Genomic DNA, 18880 nt, shown 5'->3' with positions numbered 1-18880 from the left:
TATGGGTGTGCATGGAAGGTGAATCTTAAGTTTCAAAATAGGAATGCAAAGGTTCTGTCCACTATTTGAAAATTTAGGCCACAAGACCTGCTACTTTTTAGGGAGATTTTTTGGGGGCATTGTTTGCTTCATTTTTAGGCAAGTAAAGGGCTGAAGCTAGTACCTGTACTATTAATTACTATGAAAATATTGGGTTCAGATTTCCAATTAATGTTGTTTTTTTCCTCTTTCACAGGAGGAATTAAAAACGATGTCTGTGTTGTCACATATCCATGTGATTTAAGAATGTATTGCTTTTCTTTGAGTTCCCACTAAAAATGGTACTTTGGCCTTTTAAGCTGTTTTTGTGAAGACTTTTCTTTCCACCAAGCTTGTTTTCCAGATAGGTCTTGGAGATTACAAAGAACATAGATATAATTTCTTCCTTGATTGGCATCTGTGAGCTTTCCGGGACAAAAATAATGCTGCACTGTGCCAAATGGTTGACTTTTCTAGAATAAAAACTCTAAAGGGTATGCAAAAAGTCCTCTGGTTAATATATTGGCATTCCCAGAACCCACTAACACTCCGGCAGCCTGCCAGACTCCACTTAACGAGGACACAGAATGTCTGGCTCAATCCCCATGAGCAGACGGGGGTGGGGTCTGGATGTCCACACCCTTTATTAATTTTTAATGACTGTACTTTTGTTTTGCAGATTTTCCTCTGTACCCCCCTCTCAACCATCTCCTACAATGTCACTCCCCCCATCCATTTATTTACTCATTTACTTGGCATCAGAAAAATGTCCAGCGGTTCAGGGTTAAGAATCCTGCTGAGGGATCGTTTCTGTTTGCATGGGTTCTTTTGTTGTTGGGTTTTTTCTTTTTCTTCCTATGTGTTTTTTTTTTCTTTTTTTGGAAGAAGAAGACAGAAAAGGAACAGAAAAGATGACAACTATTTTTTTTTTTTAAGGATGCTTTATTGTCTGCTGGAAAAAGAGAAGCATTTACGAAACTTTAAGTTTGTCAGACAGTTTATGTGACAGTGCAAGTTGGTGCTTGCCAAGCTCCAGACAGATTGTTAATGTTACATGACAGGGATAAATAAATTACCGCTGTCTGCAACACGCTTGCACTGCAAACGCACTCTGCAGCCGGCGGCCGGCTGGGCGCCGCTCATGGGCCTGGTGCATGTGCAGCTGCGCAGAGGGCCTCTGCCTGCCGCCCAGAATGCTGTGCCTCGGTTCGGAAGTGAAAAGGGTGTGTCTTGCTTTTATTTTTGGCTCTACTGCAGGGCAGTAGAATCTGAGGAGCAACTCTGTGTCCTTTATTTTGCTAGGGTGCTCTGGCTCTTCCCCTGCCTCAAGCCCTCTCCTCTGGTCCACACTTCTGTTCTTCCTCTGAGCACGGAAATCAGGCACCTAGCTTCTTCCCAGGAGACCTCAACTTTGTTCTTAGCTGCCCAGGGCCTGAAGTGTCTCAAAGCCAAGTTTCAAGCTGTTTACAGTTGTGTTCTTTCTGCAGGTGCAGACACTGAGAACAAATTGTCTGCGATAGATAAGCCTGTACTGGCCTGGGAGGGCCTGGGTGGCACTCCTTGGGCATAATGTACTTTCATCTGGGCAATTTGGAAGCTCAGCTGGCAGAGTGACAGGTGTAATGAACTTAATGGTCTTGCCCTAGTTGTTTGCGGACACATGGCTCATGTTACAAAGCCACCTCATACGAGGAGCCCCTGCCAAATGATTTGCTCTTCCCTTTGCGGATGGGACTTGGGGGCCTGGACGACTGAGTGGTGTTAAGGTGGGGAAGGGGGTGGGTGTGAGGGATGTATGTGTGCCCTCATCTGTGCTGTTCCCGAAAGGACCTAGAGAATCTCCTGAAAGTGGGTCTGGAGAGAAAGAGATCCTTCCCACCCGCACTGGCTAGCCGTTCCTCCATGCCAGGTGTCGTGAGGACCCTCTGTGCAGGTGTGCTTCAACTTCCTGCCTCTGGGGTTTGCAGAATGGCAGGCTTTCTTCCATGCTGTGTGGCTTCATGGTGTGCTGCCGGCCTGGCCGCTGGGATTCTCCAGAAGAGGGCTGGGCCGGCAATGCACAGCCAGACATTGTTCGTAAAGTCTGTGGCCCCAGGGGCCAGCAACCTGTGCATAGAGCTGCAAGGGAATTTCCATGGGAAAGTCTCACTGCTTCCGCAGGCAGTCACAGGAGAGGCATAGGAGGGCCAGGCTGCTTTCCAAAGGGCTCTATGACCTCTAACAGGGGCACTTGGTCAGGTAGTAATAACAGCAGCTCCAGGTGCTTCTTTAGTCTCTCCTGTGTGCCAGGCTCTGTTCTGAGTGCTGCCATACACTGATTCATTCATCTAATCCTCACTGCGGCCCTGTGACATGGGTCCTTCTGCCATCCCCATTTTACAGAGACATCAAGACATTGCCCAGAGTGACCAGCTTGTGAATAAAGGGTGGAGCAGCCTAGACAGTCTGGCTCCAGGTTCTGGGATCTGCCTCTGGAGCTAGATGAGGTGGGGCTTGGGTCAGGAATTCATCTGGGACCACTTGCTGGCTGGGTGCCATTCTCTTCTTGTCCCCATGTAGGTCCCACTGGGACTCTATCCAGCCAGCAAGCTCAAAGGAAGGGCTTTGTCCTTCCTGCCTCCCTGCTGTGGCCTGCCCTCTCCAACTCCCTCCCCTGTTTTTAATCCTAATCTCTGCTCTCTGCCTGTCTTGCCTATGGCAAGAACCTCAGTTTTGAGGACTGGTCCATTGCAGCTTTGTCTCTGTCCACCTTATCCCTGAGTTCCTTGAGAGAAAGACAAAGCAATAATCAGCAGGAGTGTTGGTATTGCCAGATATTAGAACTGCACTGGTCCTGAAAACCATTTCCATCAGCCTCTCTGCAGCACCTCTGGGTGTAGCCTGGGGGGAGTATGACTTCCTGGTTCCTGGGATGACATCAGGGCTAGAGGAGGAGCAGACAACTGCCTGGGCCTGGGGGCGTGTGCTTTTAATGACCCCGCCAGCTGTCTCTTCACTCGGAAGGATGCAGTTCATCCCAGGACAAAGAGCACTACAGTTTCTTAAAAAATGAAAAAAAGTTATCCCATCTTTAAGAGTCTCTCTGTTTTTTTTTGTTTGTTTTTTCTGAGATAGAATGCCCCTTTATCACCCAGGCTGGAGTGTACAGTGGCTCACTGCAACCTCCACCTCCCAGGTTCAAGCGATTCTTGTGCCTCAATCTCCTAAATCGACTAACTGGGATTACAGGCATGTGCCACTATATCTAGCTATTTTTAGTAGAGATGAGGTTTCGTCATGTTGGTCAGGCTGGTTTCACACTTCTCACCTTAAGTGATCTGCCCACCTCAGCTTCCCGAAGTGCTGGGATTACAGGCATGAGCTACTGCACCTGGCCCATTTATGTACTTTTTAAAAAACTTAGCGTTCTTTGGTGAACATTTTTCATGTGATTTAAATATTCTCCAAAAATCCCACCTCTGGACCGTATAATATCTATTCTATGGTTATATTGTTATTTTTTAAAACCAGTTTTAGGACATTGAGGCTGTTACCAGTTTTCTCTGTAATAAATATGACTACATTGAACATCTTAAAATTTTTTTTTTAGAAATTTGTTACATAACTTTATAATTAAAAAAAATGGAGATGGGGGTCTTGCTCTGTTGCCTAGGCTGGAGTGCAGTGGTATGATCTCAGCTCACTGCAACCTCCACCTTCCAGGCTAACGCCATCCTTTCCCCTCAGCCTCCTGAGTAGCTGGGACTACAGATACCACCATGCCTTGCTATTTTTTTTTTTTTAGAGACTGGGTTTTGTGATGTTTCCCAGGCTGGTTTCAAACTCCTGGGCTGAAGTGGTCTGCCTGCCTTGGCCTCCCAGGGTGCTAGGATTACAGGGATGAGCCACTGTGCTTGGCCTGACCATTATTTATTTATTTATTTACATTCTTTGGGTAGATTCTTAAAAGGGTAATTGGGAGGTATAAGACTTTTAGGGGTCCTCTGAAAATATTGCCAGATGGGGCTTTCAGAACGAGAGAGGCAACTTACATTTCCCACAGACAAGAGGGTGACTGCGCCCTTGTCAATGCTGAATATTATTTTAAAAACCTTTGCAAATTTGGCAGTAAACAATGTGATATTTAAATTTTCTTTCCCACCTTTTTATTTTGAAATTCTGACGTTGTATCTGGATCATTGACAAAAAGAGTTTTGCTGTTTGCTAGAATTTTGTTAAGGCCGAACATCATATCTGTGGATGATCCCAGCAGGTGGGGTAAGACCTCTGTGCTTTTTAAAATTCGAATTAATTTCTACTCAGGTCGGTGCAGGGCAATACATATTCGAATAACATGTCCTTTACACAAATTATAGGATATGGTGGCCATAGTTCACCACCACCTACTAAAGTGGTTTTTTTCATCTCAAGCTTTAGGAACAACAGCTTAGGGGGTCAGACACTGTTCATAGTTGCTGCAACTCTGGAAGGGCTGAGGCCTTGGAGGAAAGCAGAAAACTTTAGCTCATTTGCAGAGGACATGGAGGTCCTCTGCAGAGGACACAAGCATGAAGTATGGAGGAAATGAAATTATAGGATATGGTTGTGCTCTTGGTCTCCCCCCAGCCTCCTCATCCTCCCTCTTTAGAGGTAGCCTTCAACTCGCAATGGAGAATGAGGGCCCGGAGAGGGAGTGGAGTCAGCACCTGGCTGTTTGGATAGCCTTCCATACCTTGTTCAGTGGCTTGTCTTCATTTCAGATGACCACTTTTGGCATCACACGCTTTGCTAGTCTTGCCCGCAAGTATGCAGACAGAAAATTCATGATGGACGCTCCTCCATACTTCATGGGGTAACCACTTTAGCAGGCGGTGATGATCTAATTAAAGGCAGTCTTTCATTGAGGGTTTGGAAATGGTTGGAATGTAGGGTGCTTACTGTGCTGGAGGAAGCAGGATGGCATTACTTTCTCTAGGGCTGGTTGTGATCATTGCGATTTTGTTCACAGGTACCGGAGCTCATCGAGTGGGGAGACCCCCATGTACTGTGCAAGGTGCTCACCTGCTCTTTGGTGTGTGCCAGGGTTGCTCCTCCACCTGGTGTTGCCTGGGGGACAGTGAGCAGGCCCTGCAGGACCTGGTAGGCTCATGTATTAGTCCGTTCTTATGCTGCTGTGAAGAAATACCCAAGACTGGGTAATTTATAAAGGAAAGAGGTTTAATTGACTCACAGTTCCACATGGCTGGGGAGGCCTCGGGAAACTTACAGTCATGTTGGAAGCGGAAGCAAACATGTCCTACTTCACTTGGCAGCAGGAGAGAGAAGTACAGAGTGAAGGAAGGAAAAGCCCCTTATAAAACCATCAGATCTCACGAGAACTCACTATCATGAGAATAGCATGGGGACCCGCCCTCATGATCTATTCCCTTCCCATGAGGTCCTTCCCACAACACATGGGGATTATAATTTGGATTACAATTCAAGGTAAGATTTGGGTGGGGACACAAAGCCTGACCATATCAGCACAGTTCTGTGTTCTGTGCGAAAGCCTTCAAAGAGGTGCCTAGGTGTGTCTGCAGGTGCAGATGGCAGAAGCTCAGCTGGTAATGGCATGCCTCATCGCCCTGAGACCACAGACTGGGTTCTTCTCAGCTCCACCAGGCCTGCTGTCAGCACCACACTCTGTCCCAGGTGCACACCTGCCCTCAGCTGTGGCAGTGCTGAGGCCCTGGAGATGGATTCCGAAAGACTGGAGATGGGATGAGGAGGCTTGTGGAGCAGAGTTAGAGCGTGCTAAAGGCTGCTAATGAGGTGGCAGTCCTCCAGTGATCTGGCCAGTGGTGCCCCTCAACATCTTTTGAGGAGCACGTTTCTACCACAGTCCTTGGCGGTTCTCCCTTTTCCCCAGCGAGTCAGTGGCTCCGATGTCACTGTGAGGGTGCTTGCCATTGACCCGGGGGACTTGTATTTGTTATTGGCTGAGGTGTGTGGGGCTAACCGATTTCTGTCTGATTTAATCTTGCTATTTGGCTTGCTTCTGCAACACTGTCCCTGCTTTCCTAGTGAGGACAGGGGCCTTCTGGATATATGTGTACAGGACTGGAGGAAATGTTGGCGGTTGGTTGGCTTGGTTGAACATTTGTTTTTCTGCTACTTTGGTGATTGAGATAAATCTTGAGCCCTCAGCCAGGCACAAGGCTCATGTTTGTAGCCAGAATACTTTGGGAGGGTGAGGCAGGAGAATCACTTGAGGGCAGGAGTTTGAGATTAACCTGGGCAGCATAGTAAGATGCTGTCTATAAAAAAAAAATTTTTAAAAATCGTACCCCCTGAACACTTACCTTTCCTCCATATTGAATATGACATTCAAAATTGTTTACTTCTAAACTAGAGGTCCTGGGATTTTGCATTTTTTCATCTGAAGAGTAATGTAAAAATAATAAATGTTGTGTCTGTACAGTCACAACTAGCTATATGTAGTAAATTTAGTCCAGAAAAATCACGACATTTGTTTTCTGATAACGTTGAGCTTTGAATGAAGCGGAGCAGTTGTTATCTGATGGGACTCTTGGTGCCTTACCCTTTAATGTCAATCCTTATCCTTCGGTTGCTGTAACATTGTTTGTGTGTTGGAGTTTTACAGTCAGGGCACATTTATGTGTCTGAGGGAATGGGTCCTGTTCTGCCATCTGCATGGAGGAAGCTGTCCCCATGGGGCCCACCCAGGAGGCAGTGTCCGGCTGAAGCGCTGGCCTGTGTGTCAACTGCTGTGGGGGAACTTCGTTGTCCACAGTGTGCTTGGGAGGATTCAGGTAAACGCGCTGTCTCCTGGCTTCCCGAGGGCTTGTCATGGGCAGATGCTCAGTCATCCTTCTGGCTGTCCCTTCTGGGCCCCTGTGCTGCCGGGTCCCTCGGAGGCTGTGCAACCTGGGGAAAGTGACTGACTCTCTAGGTCTCAGTTTAGTCTTCTCTGAAATAGCTGTTTGCCCACCTTGTAGGTTTTTGAGAGGATTAGATAAGATCATATGTATGCAGATCAGGTGGGACAGGCCAGCTACCACAGGAAGTGCTCAGTAAAGGTAGCTCGTGAGTTAAGTGTGCACTTGTGAGGCATCTGCCCTGTGCTGGCACAGTCAGAGACCCAGTTCCCACTTTTGGGGGCATAGAGACCAAGGAGAAGATAGAGTTTGTGTGCTGGAAGCAATTAGCAAGTAAGAGCGATTTCACAACCACATCTTGAACTAAGCAGTTGTTCAAGATGTGAAGGAGAGTGAGGCCCCCGGGCCCAGAGGTGGTGGCCCTGACCCACCCTTGCTCCCTCTTTTCTCTCTCCTTTTACTCTTTCCTCCTCTGCGCATTCTTATGGAGCGCTCAGGACGTCCACGCACTAGGCACTGGGGGTACAAAGATAAAGACATGACTCTGTCCACAAACTGGCAGAAGACAGATATGCCCACAGTTGCTACATAGGACTAACGACTGCACTAGGGAGACAGAGGAAGATGTAGGTAGATGCACTGTCTCCTGGCTTCCTGAGAGCTCAGTGTACTTTGATCAATCAAGGGAGACTTCATGGAGGAGGCCAAATGCTGTTATCTGAATGTTTGTGTGTCCCTGAAACTCTTCAGTGGAAACGTAACTCCAGTGTGATAGTATTGAGCAGCGGCACTTCTAGGAGGGGATTAGATCACGAGGCTCCTCCCTCATGTGTGGGATCAGTGCCCTTATAACAGATGCCAGAGCAGCTTGTTCACCCCTTTCACCACTCAAGGACTCACAGAAGGCGCCATCTGTGAAGAATGGGTCCTTAACACACACCGAATCTGCTGGCACCTTGATCTTGGACTTCACAGCCACCAGAACTGAGAGCAGCACATTTTTGCTGTTTCTAAATGACCCTATTTAAGGTATTTTGTTATAGCAGCATGGCTGGACTGAGACATGGACCTTGGGCTGAGACTTGGTGAAAGAACAGTTTTTTTTTTTAGGTGGACAAACAGAGAAAAAGTGTTCTAGGTCAGTGGGTTGCAGAGAGAAAATACTAGAGCGTGTATACTTATTTTTGTTTTATTTTTTAATATTTTGTGTATTATGTGTACAGTGTACTATTACCATAGTATGTGTATATAATTTATAATTTATAAGTGAATATACATGACCTGTTTGCTTAGACATTTTTGCTTGTAGGAGTATATGCTTAAGAAAACTGGGGGTCTGCAGGTGGGCAGGGGGAACGTGTTAAGACAGAGGGGGAGGGCAGGGCAGGCCATGCATGCTGCAGGCAGGGGAAGAGGCGGGAGGGCATCTGTGGGTGTCATGGGTAGATGCTACTGCTCACAGTGGCTGAAATTTTCAAACTCAAACTCTAAATTACTTCTGTAGCTTTTAGGTGTCATGATCTCAAAATCCATGGACCACATCTTGCTCCTTTTCCGCCCTGACTCTCCCAGGCTCCTCTTCCTGGTACATGCTGTCTGAACTCTCGAGGGTGAATCCTGACACAGGTTCGGGAGGGATTGGACATACCAATTTGGTGATCAGAAATGTTGATAGGACTGCTTTATTTGTGTGGAGAAATATTCCTCAGGAGGGTGAGATTATTTATTTATGCTTGGAACAGGGGCACCCTTTTAGGGCCCGTGTGCATTTATAAGTATGGAGACTTGTAATTTGGTGAAGCTTGTTTCGGAAATCCAGGGTGCCTCGGGGCTGCAGGGTTGAGTGAAGGTTCTTTCCCTGCCTTCATGGAATGTGCACCATAGGCAATGTCATCTTCAAGTTCAGAGGCATGTAGGTGTCTGTGGGTGAGGCAGAAGACAGGTGGTGTGGGAGGAAGCGGGAGGGAGAAGGGGGAGAGGGGCCTGGACAGATTTTTCTTGAGAAGAAATGGTAGTTGACACATGGCTCGTGTGAAAGGTGGGCGTATGCGGAAAGGCCAGAGGCTTGTAGGAGCAGGAGTGAGCCAGGGCATGTGGCACTGTGCTTGGTGAGCATGTCAGGCGGCCCTCACCCTTAGGGTCACCATTCCTCCTAACTGTGGCCCTGCCCGAGGTAGCGTGAGTCTGGTTCTGGTGTGGAGTATTTTTTCCCATCTTTGTAGAAAACCAAGTCAACCAGCCAGGAATGGTAAAGAAAAACATGGAATTGTTTGCAGTGGGGAGTTCTGTCTCGACCACAGAGCTTTAATAGTTGATATTTGTTTACATTTCACAAAATGCTTAAATTTCATACTTCATGCAGTTCACTCCAGGAAGCCAGGTTTATCACTTTGGCATGGGAATAATAATGCCTTCTATTTGCAAAGCATGTGTAACTATTTCAAGCTTTTCACAGACAACATCTAATTTCATGTTCCTTGGCTTTAAGGAACAAATAATTAATGAAATGTACATAGAAGTATAATTAATGGATTTGTTTCTTCTTCCCTAATGTGGCTATTAGCTGAATGAGGAATGCAGGTCAGAGTTTATGTTATTTTAATGTGTGAAACCTAATTAGAAAGTGATGTTCAGTGGTTGTCCAAGGCATGTGGCAGGCTGTTTTCTGAAGGCCCCTGGTCCCAGGGATGGCATCTTGGTGGCTGGGCAGGCACCCAGTGTATGTCATTTTGGGAGGTCAAGGGTATAGCACTCGAAATTGAATTTGAAGATACACATAGCTACATCAAGCACACTGAAGGAGCAATCCGTGAAGCCCTCTCCTGGTGGGCCATGCAGGGTGTAGTGTGGCCAAGTATGGTACAGGTTGGGGCCACCACAGGGGCCTGCTCCCATCTCTTCTCTGTTAGAGGAGCGTCTTCTGGGCAAGCTTGTGGGACTTAGGAGTATGTCCTAGGTCCTGACCAGTGCAGAGACTCGGCCTGGTGCCAGCAGTGGGGTGGGTCTGCCAGTGTGGCCCTTCTCCTGTCTGTCCCACTTGCCTCCCACCTCTGTCTGCAGCCTGTGCCCCTTTTTGCCTGGCATAGTTTGAGCTTCTGTCTTGGAACAAGTTGTTCTGCTGTGGATGGAAGTTGACTTCGGTTCCATTTTCTCCCCTTTCAACAAAATCGCCATCCTTCCCCATCTGGCCATGTTTGGTGGCTCCTGCTGCCCCATGTTGTTTGTGGCTTTTGCTCCAGGCCGCCGCTGTGCTCCACGAGCCTCTGTCACCTCTTGCCACCATGTGCCTTCGCAGATCAGCTATTCACTGTTGTCTGCGGCTCTGACTGTGCCACTCTGGCTGCCAAGCCTTCTCATCCCCTGCTTACGTTCCAAGTGGAAGCTATTCGTGCAGTTCACACTGGCTTCGCAGCTTCCTGCTCTCTCCTCCATAGCCTGGGAGGCGCCGCCTGCGGCCACTCTCCTTGGAAACTTCATGTGGGAGAGGTGCATGCCAGCAGGGATGCTTGTCCCCAACCCAGCTCTGGACCTAAAGCTGACGGTAGGATAGAAAGCTGCCGCATCTGCTGGCTCTCCCTGGTGTGGTCCTCCTGGTTCCCTGAAGGGAACCAGAGCAAGCATCCTCATGACCAAGGCTTCAGCTCGCTGTTCAGATGATTAGGTGGCAGGTGAAGCACTTTCTGATCTCCCCTGGTAATTAGTTGTGTGATTAATGCGTACTCCAGACGATGGCAGAGGGCCTGCTTGTCACCACACATAGTGCAATAGAGGCAGAGCTTGCCACCAAGGGTTCCACCCCTGAAGGACTTGGCCAGGATGAGGTGCTCTTGAGTCTTCTTAGACACAGGTCACTGGCCGCTAAGAAGGCAAATGCCATGCCATTCAGGTATATTCTCTGATACTGGTTGATGTAGTACTGGCTGTGATGTAGCAAATGCATTGGCTTGTTGATTGTTGAGAGGTGGCAAGACATCAAGGAACCCTCTGGCTTGCTCTTGGGTTGGCAGAGAGGCCCACTGCTGAGAACCCAGTAAGGGGTGGGAGAGCTGTGTTTGGAAGTGGGCTAAGGAAGCCGGCGCCCTCTCATTTGAAATATTCTCTATCCTGTGACCTGTTTGTCACTGTGTCTGGTGCTGTTTTATGGAAATCTTCTCTAAGCAAAGATGTCTTTGAGCATTTGTTTTCCCTCCCTCTCAGGGTGATGCAGCCTGAAAGCAGAACCTGCTTACCAAACCCAGAGCCTGGAGGAATGGGGTCTCTCCTTTAGCTGTCAGTGGAGAGAGGTTTCTGAGCCTAGAACCTTATACTCACAGCCAGAGAGCCTGGAGGCCAGAGTTGTGTTGCAACTATCAAGACTAATTGTGTATTTCCATAGAGGACCTTGGCCCAGAACTCCTAGCCCCAGGCTCCTACACCTGCCTACATACTGGGCATCTCTACTCATAGGCACCTCCAAGCCAGCATGTTTAAATCTGAACTCTTACTCCCCAACCTGCTCCTCCCCGACCCTCGGTTCCCCAGCCCTGTCACTCCTTCACTGTCCCATTCCAGTCTCCAAGATCCTTGTCTGCTGGCCATTTAGGCCACACATCTTGGATACTTTCCTCATCTTTCCCCATAGCCCAGTTCATGGTTGAATCCTGTTTTTTTCTGCCTCCAGTGTTTGTACCAGTCTCATCACTTTCACTGTTATCACCAGCAGTGCTCGTGTGTCCTCTCTCCCTGGGTTTCTGCAGGGCCTCTGACTGGACGCCATCCTCTCCACCTGCAATGGTCCCCTCTGGATGCAGCAGCGAGTGACCCTTGTGATTCCTGATCCCTGCTGGCATGCCCTATGCCCCTTGGGCCTCCCTCCCACTGAGGCTCCTCATCTACGCACCTCCTCACCCCACAGGCCTCTGTGGTTGCCCTGCCCAAAACTCTTCCTGGGTGTACACATTCATCCCCTGGCTTTGCCCTAGGAGGCCTTCCCTGGCCCGTGTATCTCCTGCACCAGGCCTGGTCATTGTGAGCTCTCCAGGAGGGTAGACAGTCATCCTCTTGTCCCTGTCCTGGCCCAGCATCAGACCACCGGAACTGTTTGTTGAATAAACAGATGGACTTATGAGCAGGCGCCTTGGCCAGGGGAGGACGGTGGGCAGGTTCACAGACTTGCAGGCCTGGATGGGTCTCTGGGCTCCTCCCTTCTGCTGACTCCTGGGTGGGTACCACGTGTGGGTGCGAGGCCATCTCACCTGAGCCTCAATGGGTCAGGGCAGGCCTCAGTGCAAACAGAAAGTCCTGCAGAAAGGCTGAAGTATGAGCAGTGTGAGAGAGATGAGCTGTGGAGGCTGCACTCCTTCCATGAGCCCCACCTCGCCCCATGGAGTGCTACTCACCTACATTACATTCTTATTTTACTGTTTTCTCCTAAGCAAACTACCTACTAGAAACTAGGAGAAGCAATTGTTTTTCAGACCAACTTTTGCCCTTCCCTTCCCTCCTCCCAAATTTAACTTGCTGGCTAAATATATTTTGGATAAATTAGTTATTTATTTGCTTAGAAACCAATTTATCAAGCTGTAAAAAATCATCAGATCATTAACGTTTATTAAATTCATTATATGTAGATGTTTTCTCTTTAGATAATATGTCTCTATCATAACCTTGGTTCTCCTAAGCTGTTTCATCTGTTCTTGGCATCAGGAAAAGTTCAAAGTAGAGAAAATTATGGTCTGTGACTCTTTTTTTCCATCTTTTCAAAGAAGACGAAATGTTCAGCAGTTACCTGGAAGTCTGACTCACCCTCCAGACATCTGACTGTGCTTTTATTCTGGTATTAGTTTTGTTGCCTTGGATTTAAAATCCACAAGGATTGTGAAAAACAAGTGCAGAAGGAGAAAAACCTGAAAAAGAACACACACACATTCTAAATAGTGGTGAGAACTATAGCAATTCATTTCTACTGATAGCTTTTAGCCCATGTAATAGACCACTAGCCACGTTGCACATGGGATCAGCTTTGGTTGGATGAGTCGACTTTATTTCCCTCCCGGTCTGAGGACACATCTGTAGTTCTGCCCCCAGGGGAAGTGCACATCCAGCTCTGGGCTGGGTTGCTTTTCTTGCAGGCTGGGCTTCGATCCTTGCCTCTGTTAGGAATCTATTTGAACCTCCACCCGGCTAACAGACTGGAAGGAAATATACCAGGACATTAAAAATAGAGGTCTTGGCATATAGTGCTAAGGGTGGTTTAAAAAATTCTGTCTTTTCATCTTTTCCATATTTGCTACAATGATCATGTGTTCTTGTTTTTATAATGAGAAAATTCCCAGTTGACTAGATTTGCTAAGGGTGTGGAATAAAAAGTCACTTTCTGAAAAATTGTGGAAAACAATTTGATGTGTGTCTTTTTAAGCATTTTGGAAGCACGGTGGAGTTGCTATGGGGATAGCAAGGTTTACTCTCTACAGAGAGTGGTTCCATCTGGCACCCGTCGCTCCCGAGCTGGGCTGGGCAGTCCTGCGCAGAGCAGAGTTTCTCATTAGATGTGGAAACGGTTACACAGAGAAGCACTGTTCCATCTTTCCTCCCTGGAACCATCATTTTGCTTTGATCTAACAATAGAAAAACATTTTAAACACCTTCTGTACCCTCTGCTCCCTTTGGGTGCCAGCGTTGCCCGCATGGGGCTCAGTTCATGTTTCTCAGTCTGGAGGGTTTCTGACCTGCTGTTGGAATGGAGGTGTCTCCTGCACACGGTGTTCCACGTCATACTTTGAGATCACGGTTGGAACTAATTTTCTTTTGCAGACATGTTGACATCTTCTTCTGAGGCTATGTTTTCATTCCCCTTTTCTTTGTTCCCGGAACTGTGGACTTATTTCCTCCTTAGGCTTGCTTAGAACCAGTGTGGTTCCATCTCAGTTTAGAGATGAGGTTGTAACATTCCGTAAGGGACCATGCTTGGGGACATCACATGTGCAGGTAGAGCTCTGTTTTATATTTAATGGAGAATGAAACACAGTGACTTATGAAGCAGTAGGCATCTCTTTCTTTGTGATCTTGTGTTGTCCCTGGAGGCCCCGACTCATAAGACCCATGCTAGATGTGCTGGCTTGGGCTCTGGAAGCCAGCCTGCTCTTGTTCTGGGCTGTGGTCTTTGGCCAGTCCTAGTCCTGCTCCCTCATCTTGAAAATGGGGTCATGATATCTGGCTGCTTATAGGGTTACTCTGACTATCAGATAAGATGGTGCAGGCGCCAGCTGTGAAATGCAGGGGACTAAGTGCATCACTGATGTCCTGGGCACTGGCAGGGTCACTGGTTCCTGCCCACTTCCTCCTGTGATCTGATAAGATATGGCTGTGTGAGGCCACCATAGATGGCCTGTTGGTCCCCAAAGCTTCTAGTTCATATGCTTAGGACCAAGGAAAGTACTGTGGGTTCATGGGCTTGTGGGCAGTGAGCACTGACTGGCTGATTTGTTCTTGTGTTGGAGACAGAGGTGATAATTTCACTCCTGGTCCCAGGGTCAAGTGGAACTGGAATGATCTGTTCAATGGAAAAAGCAGTTGGAAGACATTCAGAGAATATGGATTCTTATTCCTAGCCTTGTCTCCAAGTAGCATTGACCCCTGAGCAACCGAAGATCCATTCCCTCAGTGGATACAATCGTGTGACAGCCCTGTACCAGGCACTGTGATCACTCAAAACCCATGGCCTCAGTTTCCCAATGGAGAACCGCCTTCATGGAGGCATTGCTGTCCAGCACTTTGCACGTGTTCTTTTATTTGACCCATGTAATTCATTTATGATGTTGGGAAGTGTAGTGATCTGTCCCATTTTACAGATGAGGAAACTGAAGTCTAGGGAATTTAGCACTTTGTCTGAAGTCACATGCTGTTGTTATCTCATCACTAAAATGGGAGGCTGGAGTAGAGTCTGGTGACCCCTGGATGCCTACCCTGGCTCTCAAGATCAACGTGTCTGCCTCCTTGCGAAGTCATGGCAATTGGGCTGATTGTGAAGGAAATGGACAGTGGAGTGAGGCTGTTCCCAGCCATCTTTACCCACAAGCTTGCTCTGAAAATCCACCTAAACCCCCAGGAACTGTTGGGAGCTGCAAACTAACAACGATTGCTGCAATGTCTGCCTTTCCCAGGTCTGGAGGGCATGAGATCACAGATCCACCTAAGCATGAACCCAGGATTTCTCTTCCTTATTTTCCAGAATTGGAACTGGAGACAGATTGCTCAATGACTGGATGTGGTTTATTGTGAAACCAGAAGGAGCCCCCTCTTAAAAAACATTCTGCTGTAGGCCTGGTCCCCTTCATGCATTGCCTCTTGTTGATAATTTTTTTGCTCAACTGGAAGGATATTAGAGGTGCCTGTGCCATGCAATATTTTATGATTTCAAAGTGTCTTAAAACACTATCGGATGGACCTGATGCCTTCTTTATTTGGGCTATCAGTGTTGACACAAAGGGAAGAATTTCCATATCTACTCTGTGTGCTGTTTCTGTGATAAGCTGAGTTATTTTGGAGACCAGGTGGGAGAATGTGCAGATGTGGGACTGAGCCCCCACAGAACTGAGGGAAGGTATGGTGCAGGCCAGAAGGCATGGGCTATAGAGCCCTGCCAGCCTGGGTTCACATCTCTGTGAGGTTTGCACCAAGCCTGGGTTGCTTTTAGGATCCTGGAGAGACTCAGTGGCTGGGGAAGGGCCTACAAACAGGCAGCCTCTCCTGGGTGGTGACTGCGACTGTGTTTCTTTGTGGAAATGTGTGTTTGTAACGTCATGTTCCCAGGGAGCTCACTGAGATGCCTCCTGCTCCTACTCAACAGCCCCAGCCCCTGCTCCTGCTGAGGTTCTGGTGGGAGAGGGGGCATCAAGATTGCTGCTTGTAAGGCCAGGTGGGTGGCTCATGTCTGTAATCCTAGCACTTTGGGAGCCTGAGGTGGGCAGATCGCCTGAGGTCAGGAGTTCAAGACCAGCCTGACCAACATGGTGAAACCCTGCCTCTATGAAAAATACAAAAATTAGCCCGGCATGGTGGTGTGCACCTGCAATCCCAGCTACTCAGGAGGCTGAGGCAGGAGAATTACTTGAACCTGGGAGGCAGAGGTTGTAGTGAGCTAAGATTGCACCACTGCCCTCCAGCCTGGGCCACAGAGCGAGACTCTGTCTCAAAGAAAAAAAAAAAGATTGCTGCTTATAACTGAGGGCTCAAGAGAACATTTGTGACCCTCGAAGCCTGTGGGTGGAGGGGCCTGGTGTTAGGGAGAGGATACTGGAAATGTTAATGCAGCTAATCCAATGAGATTAGCCTGCTGAGCTCAGGGATTTGAGAGAACAAAGAGGAGTGCAAGGGCCACTTAGAAGTTTAAACAGACTCCCTCTCCCTTTTCACCTACGTCTTGTGTGAGGATTTCAATAGCTCCTAAATGAGCTTGCCTGAATGGCTGTGACACTCTTTTAAATTCTAATTAGCTAGTGAATTAACCAGGATGAATTTTGATTAGTCAGAATGAATTATAGGTATTAATGATCATATAGCCTTAGAGCAAATGAAAGTAGCAGTTGTCCAGAGGGGGCTTGGGCCAGCCATCCGGCTGGAGAGACCTTCAGTAGGCTCAGAATGCCTGCGCTCATTCACGCCCGGTTCCACTTTCTTGTAAAGCCCGCACTAGTCATAGCACAGACTAGGGACCAGACGCAGATGCCGTGGCTGTCCTTGGTGGGCCTGGAAAGAGTGGAGACCCTAGTTGGCGGCTGGCAAACCTCCAGCTGTGGCCTGCGGGGTTTCCTCCATGGTGGCCTGGGCCATGCAGGCTGTACTGGCTGTGAGATGCCATGGAGCCAGAGGCTGCGACTGTAGCTGTTTGTGCTGTGGCCAGCCTTCACCCAGTTCCTGACTGTGCTGTTTGGTTTGCAGTGTGTACTTATGGGGAACTCCTGGCAGTGCACTGGCTCATGCATCTCTCCCCATGCCAGTCATAGGGTCCCTGTTCCTGTTTGGTCAAGGAAGGGATTTCCTAAGTGTGTACATATTTCTTTGGTTTTGCCATGTTTTGAATGGCCTTGCACAGAGAAACTCATTGCACATTATGTAAATAACTAGGACAGCATTCTGAAAGACCCAATCCCAGACCCACTTCAGTGATGGAGATGGGCATCCTACTCCTATTCAACAGCCCCAGCCCCAGCTCCTGCCGAGGAGGGGTGCTTTGAAAGAGTCACACATTCACCTTCCAACAGAGCAGCCTGAGGCCTTCCCAGTCTCGCAGGGTCCGCATGCAGAATGCTCAGCCTCTGATCCAGCAGGAGCTGTGAACCTGCAGGTCCAGGGCTCCTGTGTCCTTGCCAGCCAGTGGCAGGGAAGCAGAAGTGGGCTTTCACACCGCCTCCCCGACACATGCTCACACCCTTCCCTGGGCCCTTTCTCGGCTCTCCCATGGCGATCCTGTGGGTTCTTTGGCCTGAGAGGTGCTGATTCAGCTTTCCTTGGCCTTGAGGCGCTCCAAGACAGCGTCAGCACCTGGGCGAGAGGTCTCTGCTGCCCTGTGCGTCCTCAGAGTTTGGCTGTAGTGTGCTTGTGTACATGTGTGTGCTCGTATGCATGTGTGTATGCATGTGCTTGTGTGCAGGTGTGCATGTGTATGTGTGTGCTTCTGTGCATGTGTGCATGTATGTGCTTCTGTGCATGTGCATATGTGTGTATATGTGCATGTGTGCGTGTGTGTCTGCATGTGCTTGTGTGTGTATGTGTCTGCATGTGTGTGCTTGTGTGCATGTGTGCATGTGTGTGTGTGCATGCACACCATTGTTTTCTAATGGACTGTGAAGGCATCTGGTCTCCTCATAGACCAGGAACTCAGTGATCGGGGACTGCTCTGTTTACTTTGGTATTCCAGCTGTCCCCCAGAGCTCCTAGCACACAGTCAGTCTTCAGTGACTGCCAGATGAGTGGATAAATGAGATAGCAACTTTGGAGGCATGACGACGGATTGTGGTCTAGTGTCACAATTTTTGCCTAAGAAAGAATTGGCCCTACCCTACTTGAGTCAGGCTTTTTTTTTTTTTTTTTTCCTGAGGTAGCCTTTCGCTCTTGTTGCCCAGGCTAGAGTGCAGTGGCACAATCTTGGCTCACTGCAACCTCCGCCACCCGGGATCAAGCAATTCTCCTGCCTCAGCCTCCCCAGTAGCTGGGATCACAGGCATGCACCACGACGCCTGGCTAATTTTCTATTTTTAGTAGGGACGAGATTTGTCCATGTTGGTCAGGCTTGTCTCAAACTCCCGACTTCAGGTGATTTGCCTGCCTCGGCCTCCCAAAGTGCTGGGATTACAGGGGTGAGTCATTACCCCCGGCCCAGGCGGCCTTTATTTGTGTCTGTAGGACACCTCACACGGCACTGCACAGGGTGCTGGTTTATAAAGACCCAAACCAGTGGCTGGCCCTGGAGCCTGCTGTGCACTTTCGCTGTGTGTGTACATGTGGAAGTTCATTCTGGAGGCTTCCAAAGTGGCTCCTGGGTGCTGCAGCAGGCCTCCTGCTCATCATCACTCTGTACACAATGTCTTGATATGCCGAGGATTGAAATGGAGTGGTGATCCTGCCTGGAGGTAGACAGCAAAACCCAGGCTACGTGGGCATCAGCGTGGTGGGACCAAGGGTGTGTCTGAGGGCAGACGCAGGGGCAGAGGAGCGGCAGGTGAAGGCTGGGCCTCCTGCTGAAAGCTGCTGTTGTTGGGACTCCAGGGGCAGCCTCCCAGCTCCTTCTTCTGACTGACCACTGACAATGTAGTGTTGACTGTCCCAGCCTCCAGCTGCAGGGCGCTCTGCCTTCATAGTGAATCCTCCTCCATCCCCGCAGTCCCCTCCCCGACTGAACGTCCTAGATGCTGCTTTCACAGGGATATGCATGAAATGTGTCCTATGCAATAATTACTCCTGCTGGAGACTGGGATTGCAAAGATGACTGTTGCATTGTCTCATGCATCTAATATCTTTTACTGTGA

At 48.6% G+C, this 18880-nt stretch overlaps 1 protein-coding gene across 8 annotated transcripts in view; it reads left to right on the top strand.

The window, feature by feature from the left end:
* Nucleotides 1–18880, top strand: part of LDLRAD4 (low density lipoprotein receptor class A domain containing 4) — a 414465-nt gene that overhangs the window by 3607 nt on the left and 391978 nt on the right. The window contains exon 2 of one of the 8 annotated variants that reach the window (XM_017498499.2): nucleotides 10310–10416. The exons of the other annotated variants lie outside the window; for them this stretch is intronic. The gene's annotated coding sequence lies outside the window, so the exon portion shown is untranslated. The remainder of the gene's footprint in view (nucleotides 1–10309; nucleotides 10417–18880) is intronic. 8 annotated transcript variants of the gene reach the window in all.

This window comes from Cebus imitator, unplaced genomic scaffold, assembly GCF_001604975.1.
Source record: "Cebus imitator isolate Cc_AM_T3 unplaced genomic scaffold, Cebus_imitator-1.0 Scaffold242, whole genome shotgun sequence".
Lineage (NCBI taxonomy): Eukaryota > Metazoa > Chordata > Mammalia > Primates > Cebidae > Cebus > Cebus imitator.
This window is presented reverse-complemented; position numbering and strand designations above follow the sequence as displayed.